General features: G+C 45.5%; 1 protein-coding gene across 1 annotated transcript in view; it reads left to right on the forward strand.

Annotated features, from left to right (window-relative positions):
• Positions 1-8,071: 8,071 nt before the first annotated feature.
• Positions 8,072-14,638, forward strand: part of WNT11 (Wnt family member 11) — a 50,473-nt gene continuing 43,906 nt past the window's right edge. The window contains exon 1 of the mRNA XM_087722065.1: positions 8,072-8,206. The gene's annotated coding sequence lies outside the window, so the exon portion shown is untranslated. The remainder of the gene's footprint in view (positions 8,207-14,638) is intronic.

The raw sequence follows: 14,638 nt of genomic DNA on the forward strand, positions 1-14,638 counted from the left end.
TTACAAGAGCAAACCAGGTTACAAGCTTTGCGAGACAAGAACTACAGAGAAAGCCGCCGCAGCTGAAAAGACCTCAAGGCATATGTTTCACTCCAGGAATGGCCCGAAAAAAAACGGGGGGATTCTCCTTGCTTTGTGAAAGAAATTACTGCTGTGGGTCCGGGAGTTAGTTAGTTGTGAACATGGTTTATTTCCGGAGCCTTCAAACGGTCCCCGAGGTCTCGCATCTTCTCTCCATCTGGAATGGATGCCTCCTGCTGAACGCATTTTCTTTCCTCCCCTTTCTTGCAAAATACATCATGCACCATTTACAGCCAAGCGTCTCCTCGGCTTGGTTTGCAAGATGCTAAAACGACTGTTCTCCAGTTCTTCGGATTTTTTCATTCCTCGCCTCATATCCTTTTTTTGGGAGGGAGGGAGGGGGGACAAGGCTGAATTTTTCCCTATTATGTTCTCCCTTACTCTCTTTTTCCCCCTGTTGTGGCTAACCAGTGGCCAGCAGCAGAGTCAGACAGTCAGGAGGTTGGGGAGGAACATGGGCCAGTGCTGGGGAAGGTTCAGACAAGGGCTCTGCGTTGGAGGCAGAGATGGGGCCAAGGCCACCTGGCAGTGATCAGGTGCCTTCAGAGCTAGACAGCAGTGAGGCAGAGGAACAGCTGGAGCCTGTTCCCAGTGTGCGCACGCGCAGAGCTGCCAGAAGAAAAGAACAGCTCAGAAATCAGGGTCGACTTGGGAGTAAAAGCACACGTGGACGGTGAATGGCCCCTCCCGTAGGACATAAAAGAGGAGCGAAAGAGGAGTGGGCTTTTGCAGGCAACAATTCGTTCGTTCCTTTGTTTCAGGAGTGTGAAGATCTGTCTGTGAATCTCAGAGACTCTGTGCCAAGTCTTTCCTTGGACAGCACTGCTTTGGGGAAAATATTTACAAGGCAGCTTTCCAAGCTAGATAAGGTCTGTGGTCATAAATTCACCTTCGAAAGACTGTTTGCCAGGCCTTGGCTGAAGGCGAATGGGAGGAATTCACATTCGTTTAATAAAAGGGGTTTTGTCGGGACCAGGAATCTGCTTCCTGCTTTTTGGGGAAGCCAGAAAACACTTCCTTTCGCCAAAACCCTCCCTGGAAAATTCTTTTCTTCTCCCACACTTACCTTCAAAAATTGCCGGTCATTCAATCTTTGCTAATTCTTTTGGTGCAGACCAAAATTGGGATCGATGTTTTCTGTCCTCTCCAAGCACTGATGAAAAATCATGCACAGGTGTGTAGCATTGATGAATTGTTTTGGTATGTGCTCAAATTAGCCTTTTAACAAGCTGTTTAATGTGGTTCTTTCAGTGTTTTAATGGTTTTTGTTTGTTGTTATTGCTTTAAAATATTTTTAAGCGTTTAATTGTAATATAATATTTCTGAGTGTGTGCTTCCCAGTCATTTGCTGATAAGGGTGGCTATAGAAATGGAAGGAAGGAAGGAAGGAGGGAGGAAGGGTAGGAAGAAAGGTGGGAAGGAAGGAGGGGGGAAAGGAAGGACGGAAGGATGGAAGAAAGAAAGAAAGAAGGAAAAAAGAAAGAAAGAAAGAAATTTCCACACCTGTGAGAATAAGATCATTCGCAGAGCAAACTTGGTTTCCTGAGAAAACAAGGGTGTTACCCTAAAACTTTAGAAGGGCTTAGTCACATCATTAAAAAATAAAATAAAATAATTTGAAGCTGAGTTGCTCGGGTTCTGTGGGAAGAAAACTGGGATTGAACAGAAGAAGAAGAAAAAAATACAAAGGAAAGTTCAAAGGAAGACAAAGACTGAGGCTACGGTTTGAGACACGCAGAGTTTGGGTGCGGCCAGCAAAAATTGGTTACGAGTTCTAATTCATCAGAAGGAACTGAACAGAGTGGATTGGAATAAGAGAGTTGGAAGGGACCTTGGAGGTCTTCTAGTCCAACCCCCTGCTCAAGCAGGAAACTCTATGGCCTATAGCAGTGTTTCTCAACCTTGGCAACTTGAAGATGTCTGGACTTCAACTCCCAGAATTCCCCAGCCAGCATTCGCTGGCTGGGGAATTCTGGGAGTTGAAGTCCAGACATCTTCAAGTTGCCAAGGTTGAGAAACACTGGCCTATAGTACCATTGCAGAAAAATGGGTTGTCCAATCTCTTCTAAAAAAAACTTTCCAGTGTTGGGGCATTCACAACTTCTGGAGGCAAGTCGTTCCCCTGATGAATGGTTCTCACTGTCAGGAAATTCCTCCTTAGTTCTAGGTTGCTTCTCTCCTTGATTAGTTTCCATCCGTTGCTTCTTGTCCTGCCTTCAGGTGCCTTGGAGAACAGTTTGACTCCCTCTTCTTTGGGGCAGCCCCTCTAATATTGGAAGAAAGGAAGGAAAAGGAAGGAAGGTGGGAAAGAAGGAAGGAGAAGAAGGAAGGAAGGTGGGAAAGAAGGAAGGAGAGAAGGAGGGAAGAATGAGAGAAAGAAGGAAGGAGGGAAGGAATGAGAGAAGGAAGGATCTCTCCTTGATTAGTTTCCAGGTGGGAAGGTGGGAAAGAAGGAAGGAGAGAAGGAGGGAAGAATGAGAGAAAGAAGGAAGGAGGGAAGGAATGAGAGAAGGAAGGATCTCTCCTTGATTAGTTTCCAGGTGGGAAGGTGGGAAAGAAGGAAGGAGAGAAGGAAAGAAGGAAGAAGAGAAGGAAGGAAGGAGAGAAGGAAGGAGAGAAGGAAGGAGAGAAGGAAGGAGAGAAGGAAGGAGAGAAGGAAGGAAGGAGAGAAGGAGGGAAGGAATGAGAGAAAGAAGGAAGGAGGGAAGGAATGAGAGAAGGAAGGATCTCTCCTTGATTAGTTTCCACCCATTGCTTCTTGCCCTGCCTTCAGGTGCTTTGGAGAATAGCTTGACTCCCTCTTCTTTGGGGCAGCCCCTCAAATATTAGAAGAAAGGAAGGAGACGGAAGGAAGGAGAGAAGGAAGGAAGGAGAGAAGGAAGGAGGGAGGGAGGGAAGGAAGGAGAGGAGGAAGGAAGGAAGCAGAGAAGGTAGGAGAGAAGGAAGGAAGGAAAGGAAGGAAGGAAGGAAGAAAGGAAGGAAAGAAGGAAGGAAGGAGAGTAGGAAGGAAGGAAGGAAGGAGAGAAGGAAGGAAGGAGAGAAGGAAGGAGTGAAGGAGGGAAGGAAAGGAAGGAAGGAAAGAGAAGGAAGGAATGGTGGGAGTGAGGGAGGGAAGGAAAGAAGAAAGGAAAGAAGGAAGGAGGGAGGCCGGAAGGAAGAGGAGAGAGGAGAGTAGCATGAATGGGTGGGAAGGGAGAAGAGAGGAAAGAAAAAAAAAGGAAAATGGAAAAGAAAAAGCAAGGCCCTGCCCCACCGGGGGGGGGGGGGGAGGAAGAAGGCAGGTGAAGCCAGTCCACAATCTGAGTTCCATTGGAAAACCGGAGCTGGGATGTCTGTTTACTTAAAACCAAATCCAATGACGTCCCACCGTCCTTCCTCCATCCACCTCTGACCTGCTCAAGGGACGCCATCTGCCTGCCCCTTCCTATCATACCTCCCCCATAAAAAGCGATGGAGGAGGTGGTGGCAAATGGGGGAACGGGAGGGACCCCCACATAAACCCCTCGTGCCAGGAGCAAGAACCTCTCCAGAGCGTGGTTCAAACAATAAACATCTGGCAACGCACATTAAAAACAGGTGGAGCTCCGAGTGCTGGTCTTTGATTGCCGTTTTGGCTTTTATTTAAAAACAACAACAACTACCACACCTTGCAAAAACCCGTTGCGATCCTCCCCAAATTTGAAGGTATTGGATAGCCATTTGACTGAAACGGTATAGGATTTCCTGCCTAGGCAGGGGGTTGGACTAGAAGACCCCCAAGGTCCCTTCCAACTCTGCTATTGTATTGTAAATGGATCCCTCTGGTCCCTACCCCATTGCTGGGGCCTTGAAACTTTTGAATCAGAATAGAGCTGGATGGGACCTTGGAGGTCTTCTAGTCCAGCGCTCCCCACCCACCCCCTGCTCAAGAAGGAGATCTTATACCATTTCAGACAAGATGAAGTCCAGTCTCTCTTGAAAAACCTCCTGTGATGGAGCACCCACAACTTCTGGTGGCAAGTAGTTCCACTGGCTAAATTGTTCTCACTGTTAGGAAGTTTCTCCTTCATTCCAGGTTGTTTCTCTCCTTGATTAGTTTCCATCCATCCATTGCTTCCCTCTCTTTTGGAGAATAACTTGTCCCCCTCTTTTTTGTGGCAGCCCCTCAATTATTGGAATATTGTGGTCATGTTCCCCCTAGTCCTTCTCTTCTCTAGACTGGCCATACCCAATTCTTGCAACCATTCTTTATATATTTTAGTCTCCAGGCCTTTAATCATCTTAGTTGCTCTTCTTTGCACTTTTTCCAAAGTCTCAACATCTTTTTTGCAATGTGGTGACCAAAACTGGACGCAGTACTCTAGAGGTGGTCTTACTAAGGCTTTATAAAGCGGTACTAATACTTCACATGATTTTGATTCTATGTTTATACAACCAAGATTATATATTTGCTTTTTTGGGGCTACTGCCCTACATTGCTCATAGTTAAGTTGAGTTGAGTTGTTGTGATGAGTTGAGTTGTTGAGTTGAGGAATTGAGTTGTTGAGTTGAGGAGTTGAGTTGAATTGTAGAATTGAGTTGAGTTGTTGAGCTGAGGAGTTGAGTTGAGGAATTGAGTTGTTGAGTTGTTGAGTTGAGTTGTTGAGTTGAGGAGTTGAGTTGAGGAGTTGAGTTGAATTGTAGAGTTGAGTTGAGTTGTTGAATTGTTGAGTTGAGGGGTTGAGTTGAGTTGTTGAGTTGAATTGAGTTGAATTGTAGAGTTGGGTTGTTGAGTTGAGTTGAATTGAGTTGATTTGTTGAGTTGAGGAGTTCAATTGAGTTGAATTGTAGAGTTGAGTTGAGTTGTTGAATTGAGTTGAGTTAAACTTGGAGACCACCTTGGCAATTTTCCATCATTTTTGGATAGGACAAAAAAAGAGGGGTGGGGAACAGAACATAATGCAGTTAGTCCTTGACTTATGGCCACAATTAGTATTAGATCTTCGGTTGTTAAACAAAGCAATTGTATTGTGACCAACTTTATACAGATAGTCCTTGACTTGCAACTGTTCACTTAGTGTTCGTTCGAATTACAACGGCACTGGAAAAAGTGACTTATGAACGTTTTTCACACTTATGACCATTTTAGCATCCCTACGGCCATGTGACTTACATTCAGACGCTTGATAACTGACTCACTTTTATGACGGTCAGTGTCCCAGGGTCACTTGATCCCCCTTTTAACGACCTCCTGACAAGCAAAGTCAATGGGGAAGCCAGATTCACTTAACAACCATATTGCTAATTTAATCACAGCAGGGATTCACTTAACAGATACAGCAAGAAAATTCGTAAAATGGGCCAAAAACTCACTCAACAAATTTCTCACTTAGCGATGTAAATTTGGGGCTCAATTGGGGTCGCAAGCTGAGGATTACCTGTAATCTCCCCCCTCCACCCCAGTTGTTAAGCAAACCGCTGAAGTTTTGACTCTCCTCCATCATTCAGTCAGAACTGAGGAAGCTTCTTGGGTGAGAGGCGAAACCTCTTCAGGAAAAAAATGAAGAAAGTCCAGCTGCCTTTTGAAAAAGCATCTTTGGGACCACCGTGACCTAGATGATGAAGAACCTCCATAGAATAATACCCAGGAACATTTCTTTGACCCTTGACCTCTTCAATTCCCAGCCCTGTGTCAGATGGACGAGGAAGCTGCATATCATTTTTTAAAATCTCTAATATTAACTGAGAAATTTACTTTTGAAATCAAGCCACAATCCGTGCCTGCCTGCCTATCTACCCGGACTTCAAAAAGGTAACATAAAAGATTTCCGTTGGAGAAATATTAACTGTTTATTTTTCTCGGTAATTATTAATCGCCCCCTAGAAAACAAAGGTTATATGATGAAGGTTTTCTAAAAGAGCACGTGGCAAATAGGGAAGGCTTAAGTCTTTGAAAAAGAAATGAAAAGAATTATTTAAAGCTGGGAGCATTTAAAATATTTTGTTGGCTGGTTTTTTTTCTTTTTGAAAGTACCGGTATGTCTGGTGGCTCTTTATCTGTACAGGAGTGTTAAATTGTCTGGAACAATTTAACCACTTTGAGATTTTTCCACTGTTTCAAAAGATTATTGTATTGTATTGTATTGTATTGTATTGTATTCCATTCCATTCCATTCTTTATTCTATTCTGTATTCCATTCTATATTCTGTTCTATTCTGTATTCTATTTTATATTCTGTTCTGTATTTTATTATATTGTATTGTTTCATATTCCATTCCATTCCATTCCATTCTGTGTTCTGTTCTGTTCTGTTCCATTCCATTCCATTCCGTATTCTATTCTATTCTATATTCCATTCTATATTCCATTCTATATTCCATTCTATATTCCATTCTATATTCCATTCTATTCTATTCCATTTTATTAATTCTGGATTCTATATTCTTTTCTGTGTTCTGTTCTTCCTTTCCATCCTTCTCCTATACATCCTTCCTTCTTTTCTTTCTTCTCCTCCCTCCTTCTTCTCCATTCTCTTCTCCATCCCTTTCTCTGGGTCCTGCTTTTCCTCCTCCTTCCCCTGCTCCTCTTCTCCCTCTTCTCTTCTTCTCCCTCCTGCTTATCTTTTCTTCCCCTTCCCTTTCTCTGGATCCTACTTCTCATCCTCCTCTTTTTTCCTCCCCCTTCTCTTCCCCTTCTTCTTCCTTCTCCTCTCTTCCTATTCCATCCTCCTCCTATACCATCCCTTCCTTTGTTCCTTCCATCTCATCTTCTCTTTTCCTCTTCTCCCTCCTTCTTCTCTTCCCTTTCTCTGGATCTTTCACCTCCTCCTTTCCCTCCTTCTTCTCTTCTCTTCTCTCCCCCTTCCCTTTCTTTAGATCCTGCTTTTCCTCTTCTCTCTTTCTCCTCCTCCTGTTTTATTTCCTCCACATCCTTCTCATCTTCCTCTTCTTTTCCTCCTCTTCTCCTTCCCCTTCTTCTTCCTTCTCCTTTTCCATCCTCCTCCTATACCACCCCTTCCTTCCTTCCATCTTATCTTCTCCCTCTTCTCCCTCCTTCTTCTCCATTCTCTTCCCTTTCTCTGGATCTTCCTCCTCCTCCTCCTCCTCCTCCTCCTCCTCTCCCTCCTTCTTCTCTTCCCCTTCCCTTTCTCTAGATCCTGCTTCTCCTCTTCTCTCTTTCTCTCTCTTTCTCCTCCTCCTGTTTTCTTTCCTCCACATCCTTCTCATCTTCCTCTCCTCCTCCTCCCTCTTTCCTCCCGCTCCTCCTCCTCTTCCCTTCTTCCTTTCCTCCCTTCTCCTCCCGAGCAGATCAATCAGGCGAGTATTCCTATTCGGGAGCAGTCAAAACTCCGGCGCCTTTTTCTTATGCTAATCCAGACTGACATCACCGCTCCGCTTCCAAGCCCGAGAGGAAGGCGTATAAAGCAGGCTGCCGGAGCCCGAGGGGGAAAGAGAGAGCGGGCTTGGCCGCTGGCCGGAGGCTGCGCTCCCGAAGCGTTCCCGGAGCCTCGTCTTGGTGCAGCCCGGTCCTCCTTCTTCTTCGACGGGGGGGAAAGCTTTGCCTGGATCTCCTCCCCCGCCGCCCTCTCCTCCAGCCCCTTCCCAGCTGTTTTGCCCTGCCAGAGACTTATTAGCCTCCGTCGGACCTTCTGCTAAGCCCCCCCCCCCCCAGGCGCGCTCACCGTCCCACTCCGAAGGTGCCGGCTGGGGAGAGAAAGGGGACCGGGAGGAGAAGGAGAAGGAGAAGGAGAAGGAGAAGGAGAAGGAGAAGGAGAAGGAGAAGGAGAAAGGCGGTGGAAGAAAAGGTTTCCACTTCTTTTTGAAAGGAGAAGGAAGGAAGGGAGGAAGGAAGGGAGGAAGGAAGGAAAAATAAGGAAGAAAGGAAAGAAAGAAAAAAGAAAGAAAGAAGGAAGGAAGGAAAGAAAGAAGAAAGGAAGGATAAGGAAGGAGGGAAGGAAGGGAGGGAGGAAAGAGAAGGAAGGGAGGGAGGAAAGAAGGAAAGCAATAAAGAAAGAAGGAAAGGCAGGAAGGCAGGAAGGAAGGAAGGAAGGAAGGAAGGAAGGAAGGAAGGAAGGAAGGAAGGAAGGAGAAAGGAAGAAAAGAGGACAAAAGAAGAGAAAAGAGGACAAAAATAAAGAAAAGAAGAGAAAAGAAAGCGACCAAAAAGGTAAGCAAAACAAGATCCCTAACTTTCCCCAGCTTCTTTTGGGGAAACTATTAAAATTGGGGGGACCGTGGATCGCTGGGGACAAGGCGGGGCTGAAATCCATCAATCCACCGCCCCATCTCCCAAAGGGTTGCCTTGTTTTTTTTCTTTCTTTAAAAGCAACACCCCCCCCCCCAAAAAAAAACCCCTCGGTTCTCCCGCGGGTGCGGAGCGCGCTCAAGCGCTGCGGTATCCACACGGGAGAGAAAGGAGCCGATCGGGATCGCTCCGAATTTGCAGCGCGGCGGGCTGCCCGGCTTGGGAAGTCCGTTTTCTCTATGTACAAACGCAGCTCGGAGGGAGTTTCTGGGGGGGGGGGTGTCTCTGGGGCAGGATGGGTCGGGGCGATAACCAGGACAAGGCAGCAGCAGAAGGGCCCTTGGGAAGGAATGGATAGAGCTGGAAAGGGACCGTGGAGGTCCTCTAGTCCAGCCCCTTGCTCAATAGATTCAATATATAGGGTAGGGTAGAGTAGGAAAGGAATGGAGAGGAAAAGAAATGAAAGGAGGAAGGGAAGGGAAGAGAAGGAGGAAAGAAAGAAAGGAAAGGAGGAAGGGAAGGGGAGAGAAGGAAAGGGAAGGAGAAAGAAAAGAAAAGGGAATGGAAGCAGGAAGGGAAGGGGAGAGAAGGAAAGGAAAGGAGAAAGAAAAGAAAAGGGAATGGAATGGAATCAGGAAGGGAAGGGGAGAGAAGGAAAGGAAAGGAGAAAGAAAAGGAAAGGAAAGGAAGAAGGAAAGGAAAGGAAAGGGGAAAAGAAAGGAGAAGAGAAAGAAAAGGAGAGGAGGAAGGAAAGGAAAGGAGAAAGGAGAGGAGGAAAGAAAGGAAAAGTAAAGAAAGGAGGAAGGGAAGGAGGAAGGGAAGGGAAAGGAAGGAGGAAAGGAAAGAGGAAAAGGAAAAAAAAGGAGTGGAATGGAATGTTATGGAATAGAATAAGAAATCAGAATAGAATAGAATATAGAGAAGAGAAGAGAATATGAGAAGCAAAGGGGAGGTGAAGGGAGAAGAGAGAGGAGTGGAAGTAAGAAGAGAACAGAACAGAATGAAAGGGAAAGGGAACAGAACAAAACAAAGCAGAGCAGAGCTGGATGGGACCATGGAGGTCTTCTAGTCCAGCCCCTGCTCAAGCAGGAGAGCCTATGCTATCTCAGACAAGTGACTGCCCAGTCTCTTTTTGAAAACCTCCAGTGAGGGAGTAGCCACAATTTCTGAAGGCAAGCTGGGGGGGGGAGGAGGGGGGGAGATGTGAAGTCCTGAGTGGGGCTGTCCTGCGGCCATCCAGGCGGAGAAGGGCTGGGGAAGACCCTGAGAGCCGGAGGTTCTCCGGGGTCCCAGGAAAACGTTGGGAAGCCACCTGGGGTTGTGTGCTGAGAAGGCATTTGACAGATAGCGAGAAAGCTCCAACTTCTACAGGTATAAATCTAAATCTAAACTTTTGCTTTGAATATTTTTTAAACATTTCAATTTTTTTCTGGCTTGTCCTTTGGTCCCCTGGGAGCCGGTTGGTGGCCTTATAGGGGAGATGGGAGGTAGAAAAATATAGGATAAATAATAAACAAGTGTGTGTGCGTGTACTTGTTGAAAAATGTCATCTATTGGGGGGGGGGGAAAGAAACCAGCAATACGGGTGCTATTGAAAAAAGCCTTTGTGAAATGGGATTCAACCATCCTATTATTTGGGAAGTTTTCCAAAATCCACCTTTAAGGCTCAAAAAAAGTTTGGGGGGAGGGAGGCAGAGATGCTACCAACATATTTATTTATTTATTTATTTATTTATTTATTTATTTATTTATTTATTTATTTATTTATTTATTTATTTATTTATTTATTTATTTATTTTATTTCCTTCCTTCCTTCTTTCCTTCCTTTCTTCCTTCCTAACTTTCCTTTCCTTTCTTTTCTTTCTTTCTCTTCTTTCTTTCTTCCTTCCTTCCTAACTTTCCTTTATTTCTCTTCTTTCTTCTTTCTTTCTTTCTTTCTATCCTTTCTCTTCCTTCTCTCTCCTTTTTCTTTCTCTTATTTATCTTTCTTTCTATTTCCTTTTCTTTCCTTCTCTTTCTCTCCTTTCTTTCTTTCTATCTTCTTTCTTTCTATTCTTTCTTTTCGTTCTTTCTCTTCTTTCTTTTCTTTTCTTTCTTTCTCTCATTCCTTTCTGTTCTTTCTTTCTTTCTATCTATCTCTTTCTTTCTCTTTTTACACTAGGCGGTGGGGGCACAATGAAACTATAAAACGGTATATAGAAAAAGGGAAATGTTCAGAGTTAAACATGATAGAATTTAAAAACAAACATGAAAATAATTTTTTTTAAAAAAACTTTTTTTTAAAGGAGGCAGAGAATCATTCATTGGCTGTGCTTCTACTTGTAATCTGAATTTATTTATTTATTTATTACATTTCCTGCCTTTACAAGGTGACTCTGGCCGATCCTGAATTAAGCAAACCAAAAGGGACATGGTGGCTCAGTGGCTAAGATACTGAGCTCGTTGATCAGAAAGGTCGGCAGTTCGGCAGTTCGAATCCCTAGCGCCGCGTAATGGAGTGAGCTCCCGTGACTTTCCCAGCTTCTGCCAACCTAGCAGTTTGAAATCACGTAAAAAATGCAAGTAGAAAAATAGGAACCACCTTTGGTGGGAAGGGAACAGCGTTCCGTGCGCCTTCGGCGTTGAGTCATGCCGGCCACATGACCCCGGAGACATCTTTGGCCAGTGCTGGCTCTTTGGCTTTGAAACAGAGAGGAGCACCGCCCCCTAGAGTCTGGAACGACTAGCACAGATGTGTGAGGGGAACCTTTACCTTTATCTTAAGACAGTGGTTCCCAAACTTGGCAACTTTAAGACTTGTGGACTTCAATTCCCAGAATTCTCCAGCCAGCAGAGCTGGCTGGAGAATTCTGGGAATTGAAGTCCACAAGTCTTAAAGTTGCCAAGTTTGGGAACCACTGTCTTAAGAGAACCAATTAACCCCAGCAGTTCGAACAAGCCCAACTTCCAAAACTACCTTATGTCAAAACAAATCAAGGTTGTGGTACGGTACCAATGCCCTTGCTCTGTTTGTTTGTTTGTTTACTTATTTATTTATTTTACTGAGTTGGTTGTGTGTATTTGATGGACCCAGCCGCTGTTTGCTCCCTACCCTGCTGCTTCCCTTCCGTGCAACACCACGAGGTCTAGAAACTTGGGTGGGTCGGGATAACAAGAGAAGAGAGCTGCTAGTCCACAACAAGAGTAGTATTGAGGGTTTGTATTCTGCCGGTAAATCCAGCATCTATTTGACAACAATTCCCATCAATTTGAAACACGTTGAGGCTTCCAGAAGCCTCTTCTAATCCTAGAGGATTGGCCAAAGGAAAGCATAGTTTGCTACTCCCCGCAATGCACAGAATAGGATTGTGTGTTCGATTCTATCCAGGGGACAAGGATCCTGTTCTGACTGAAGCTTCCCAAGATCATGAAGCCGACTCCTCGTCCCGATAAAACCTCTTTTATTTCGGTTAAAAGGAATTCCTCTCCAGCTAAGTCCCGGCTGTCAGTCTTCCATGAGATTTCACAACTACAGACCTTTATCAGGCTTGGAGAGCTGCCAGGCCCGATATCTTCTAAACGCCACGCTGTAGCAGCAATTCCTTGGCAAGGAATCAGGAACAGATCTTCACCCTCATGAATTGAACTCCTGCAAACTCCACTCCCCTTTCGTTCCTCTTTTATTCCCTGTGGGAGGGGCCATTCATCGTCCACCTGTGCCTTTACTCCTGAGTCGACCCCCTGTTCCTTAGCTGTTCCCTTCTCCAGGCAGCTCTGCGCATGCGCACACTGGGAACAGGCTCCAGCTGTTCTTCTGCCTCACTGATGTCTGACTCTGAAGGCAGCTGATAACTGATATACAGCCCTGGCCTCCTCTCTGCCTCCGACACAGAGCCCTCATCAGAGCCTTCCCCAGACTCCAGGACTGGCCCAGGTTCCTCCCCAACCCTCCTCACTGTCCGACTCTACCACCAGCTCCACTAGCGGGCCACAACACACAGCAGCTTGTATGCATTTGTAAAATCAGGCAGCAGAGAAAGAAGCTCTCAAATCCCGAAAGTTACAGACAGTCCTCGACTTACAACAGTCACACTTAGTGACCATTCGAAGCTACAACAGCACCTGAAAAAAGTGACTTACGACTGTTTTCCCACACTTACATCCGTGGGTATCATCCCCGTGGTCACGTGATTGAAATTCAGACGCGTGGCAACTGACTCATCTTTACGACGGTTGCGGTGTCCCTGGGGGGGGGGGTGTTACATGTTCCTCTTTTGCGACTTTCTGGCCAGCCATAGGGACAGGCAGATTCACTTAACAACCGGGTGGTTAATTTAACCGCTGCTGAGATTCACTTTCTTTTGTGAAGAACGGTCTCGCTCAGCAACATAAATTTTGGGGCTCAATTGCGGTCAAGGATTATCTGTATACACTCAGGACGTGATTTAAGTTGCAGAATTGAAACTTCTCTTTGGAGGTTTCAATGGATAAAAAGGAATTACTAAAATAAAAAGGAGGGATTTTGGGCATGCTGCTGTGACCCACCAGCGACCAACAGAGCTGGCAGCAGATTCGGACAATGAGGAGGTTGGGGAGGAAGATGGGCCAGTCCTGGAGTCTGGGGAAGGTGTGTGTGTGTGTAAACATCTGGTATGGGAGCTGGATTAAACACAGGGAACAAATACTTTTGATTTCCCTAGAATTTGCCTTCTGAAGGTAAGGAGAGGGCTAAGTAAACATTGTGTAAAGGAGATACAAAGAGTTCACACTTTTAGGCTGGGGGTGTATTTACTTGGCCTTTCTTTCTGTTGAAAAAAAAAGCCAAGGTGGCGCAGTGGTTAAATGCAGCACTGCAGGCTACTGCTAGATCAGCAGTTCAGCGGTTCAAATCTCACCGGCTCAGGTTTGACTCAGCCCTCCATCCTTCTGAGGTGGGTAAAATGAGGACCCAGATTGTTGGGGGCAATATGCTGACTCTCTGTAAACCGCTTAGAGAGGGCTGAAAGCCCTATGAAGCGGTATATAAGTCTACTGCTATTACTACTACTGCTACTGCTATTGCTATTGCTATTGGGGAAGGCTCTGATGAGGGCTCTGTGTCGGAGGCAGAGAGGGAGCCAGAGCTGTCTGACAGTTATCAGCTGCCTTCAGAGTCAGACATCAGTGGGGCAGAAGAACAGCTGGAGCCTGTTCCCAGTGTGCCCATGCGCAGAACTGCCAGAAGAAAAGCTCAGAAATCAGGGTCGACTTGGGAGTAAAACCACAGGTGGATGATGAATGGCCCCTCCCAGAGGGAATAAAAGAGGAGCGAAAGGGGAGGGGGCTTTTGCAGGAAACAATGCATTCGTTCATTCCTTTGTTTCAGGAGTGTGAAGATCTGTCCGTGAATCTCAGAGACTCTGTGCCCATTCTTTCCTTGCACTGCGTTTGGTAAAATATTTACACGGCAGCTTTCCAAGCTAGATAAGGTCTGTGGTCATAAATCCACCTTCGAAAGACTGTTTGCCAGGCCTTGGCTGAAGGCGAATGGGAGGAATTCACATTCGTTTAATAAAAAGGGGTTTTGTCGGGACCAGGAATCCGCTTCCTGCTTTCCTAGGTCAGAACAATAGCAATATTTCTGCAAATATTGAAGTAGGGAATCGACAGAGAGAGAGAAAAAAATACATTTTACGTGGAAGGGCCTATTTACGCATTTCATCGCCGGTGACTAACTGTTATAAAGGCAGAAGAAGACAGATGTGCCTTTCCATTCCTGGGAAGGCCAACTGGTTTTTTGTGACTGTGTGAAGAGAAACAAGTTTTTCCAGGCGACTCCGACAAGCTTTTCAATCCAGACATATGAACGTTGATTTGTATCTGAATAACACCCATTCTTGGGAACAATCGGTTTGCATTTAAGGAGGGGGAGGGGGTGGAGGGGAAGAAAGCGTAACTCTGGGTATTTAAATTGGGGTGTGTGTGTGTGTAAACATCTGGTATGGAAGCTGGATTAAACACAGGGAACAAATACTTTTGATTTCCCTAGAATTTGCCTTCTGACGGTAAGGAGAGGGCTAAGTAAACATTGTGTAAAGGAGATGCAAAGAGTTCACACTTTTAGGCTGGGGGTGTATTTACTTGGCCTTTCTTTCTGTTGAAAAAAAAAAAACGATGTGAAAATTGTTCCTTTTCTTACTCAAATTTTGGTCAGCCGCTATCGGCAGGGTTTATCCTGGGCTCCAAAGTTAACCTATGGAAGGTTTTAAGGTTTCTGCTTCTGTGACTCCATCCAGCCACCTCCTGCTCTGCCGTCCCCTTCTTCTTCTTCTGCCCTCCATCGTTCCCAGCATGAGGCTCTTCTCCAGGGAGTCCTTCTTCCTTCTCATTAGGTGG

This window comes from Thamnophis sirtalis, unplaced genomic scaffold, assembly GCF_051295495.1.
Source record: "Thamnophis sirtalis isolate CommonGarterSnake01/CBP01778 unplaced genomic scaffold, rThaSir2_p1.2 scaffold_8, whole genome shotgun sequence".
NCBI lineage: Eukaryota > Metazoa > Chordata > Lepidosauria > Squamata > Natricidae > Thamnophis > Thamnophis sirtalis.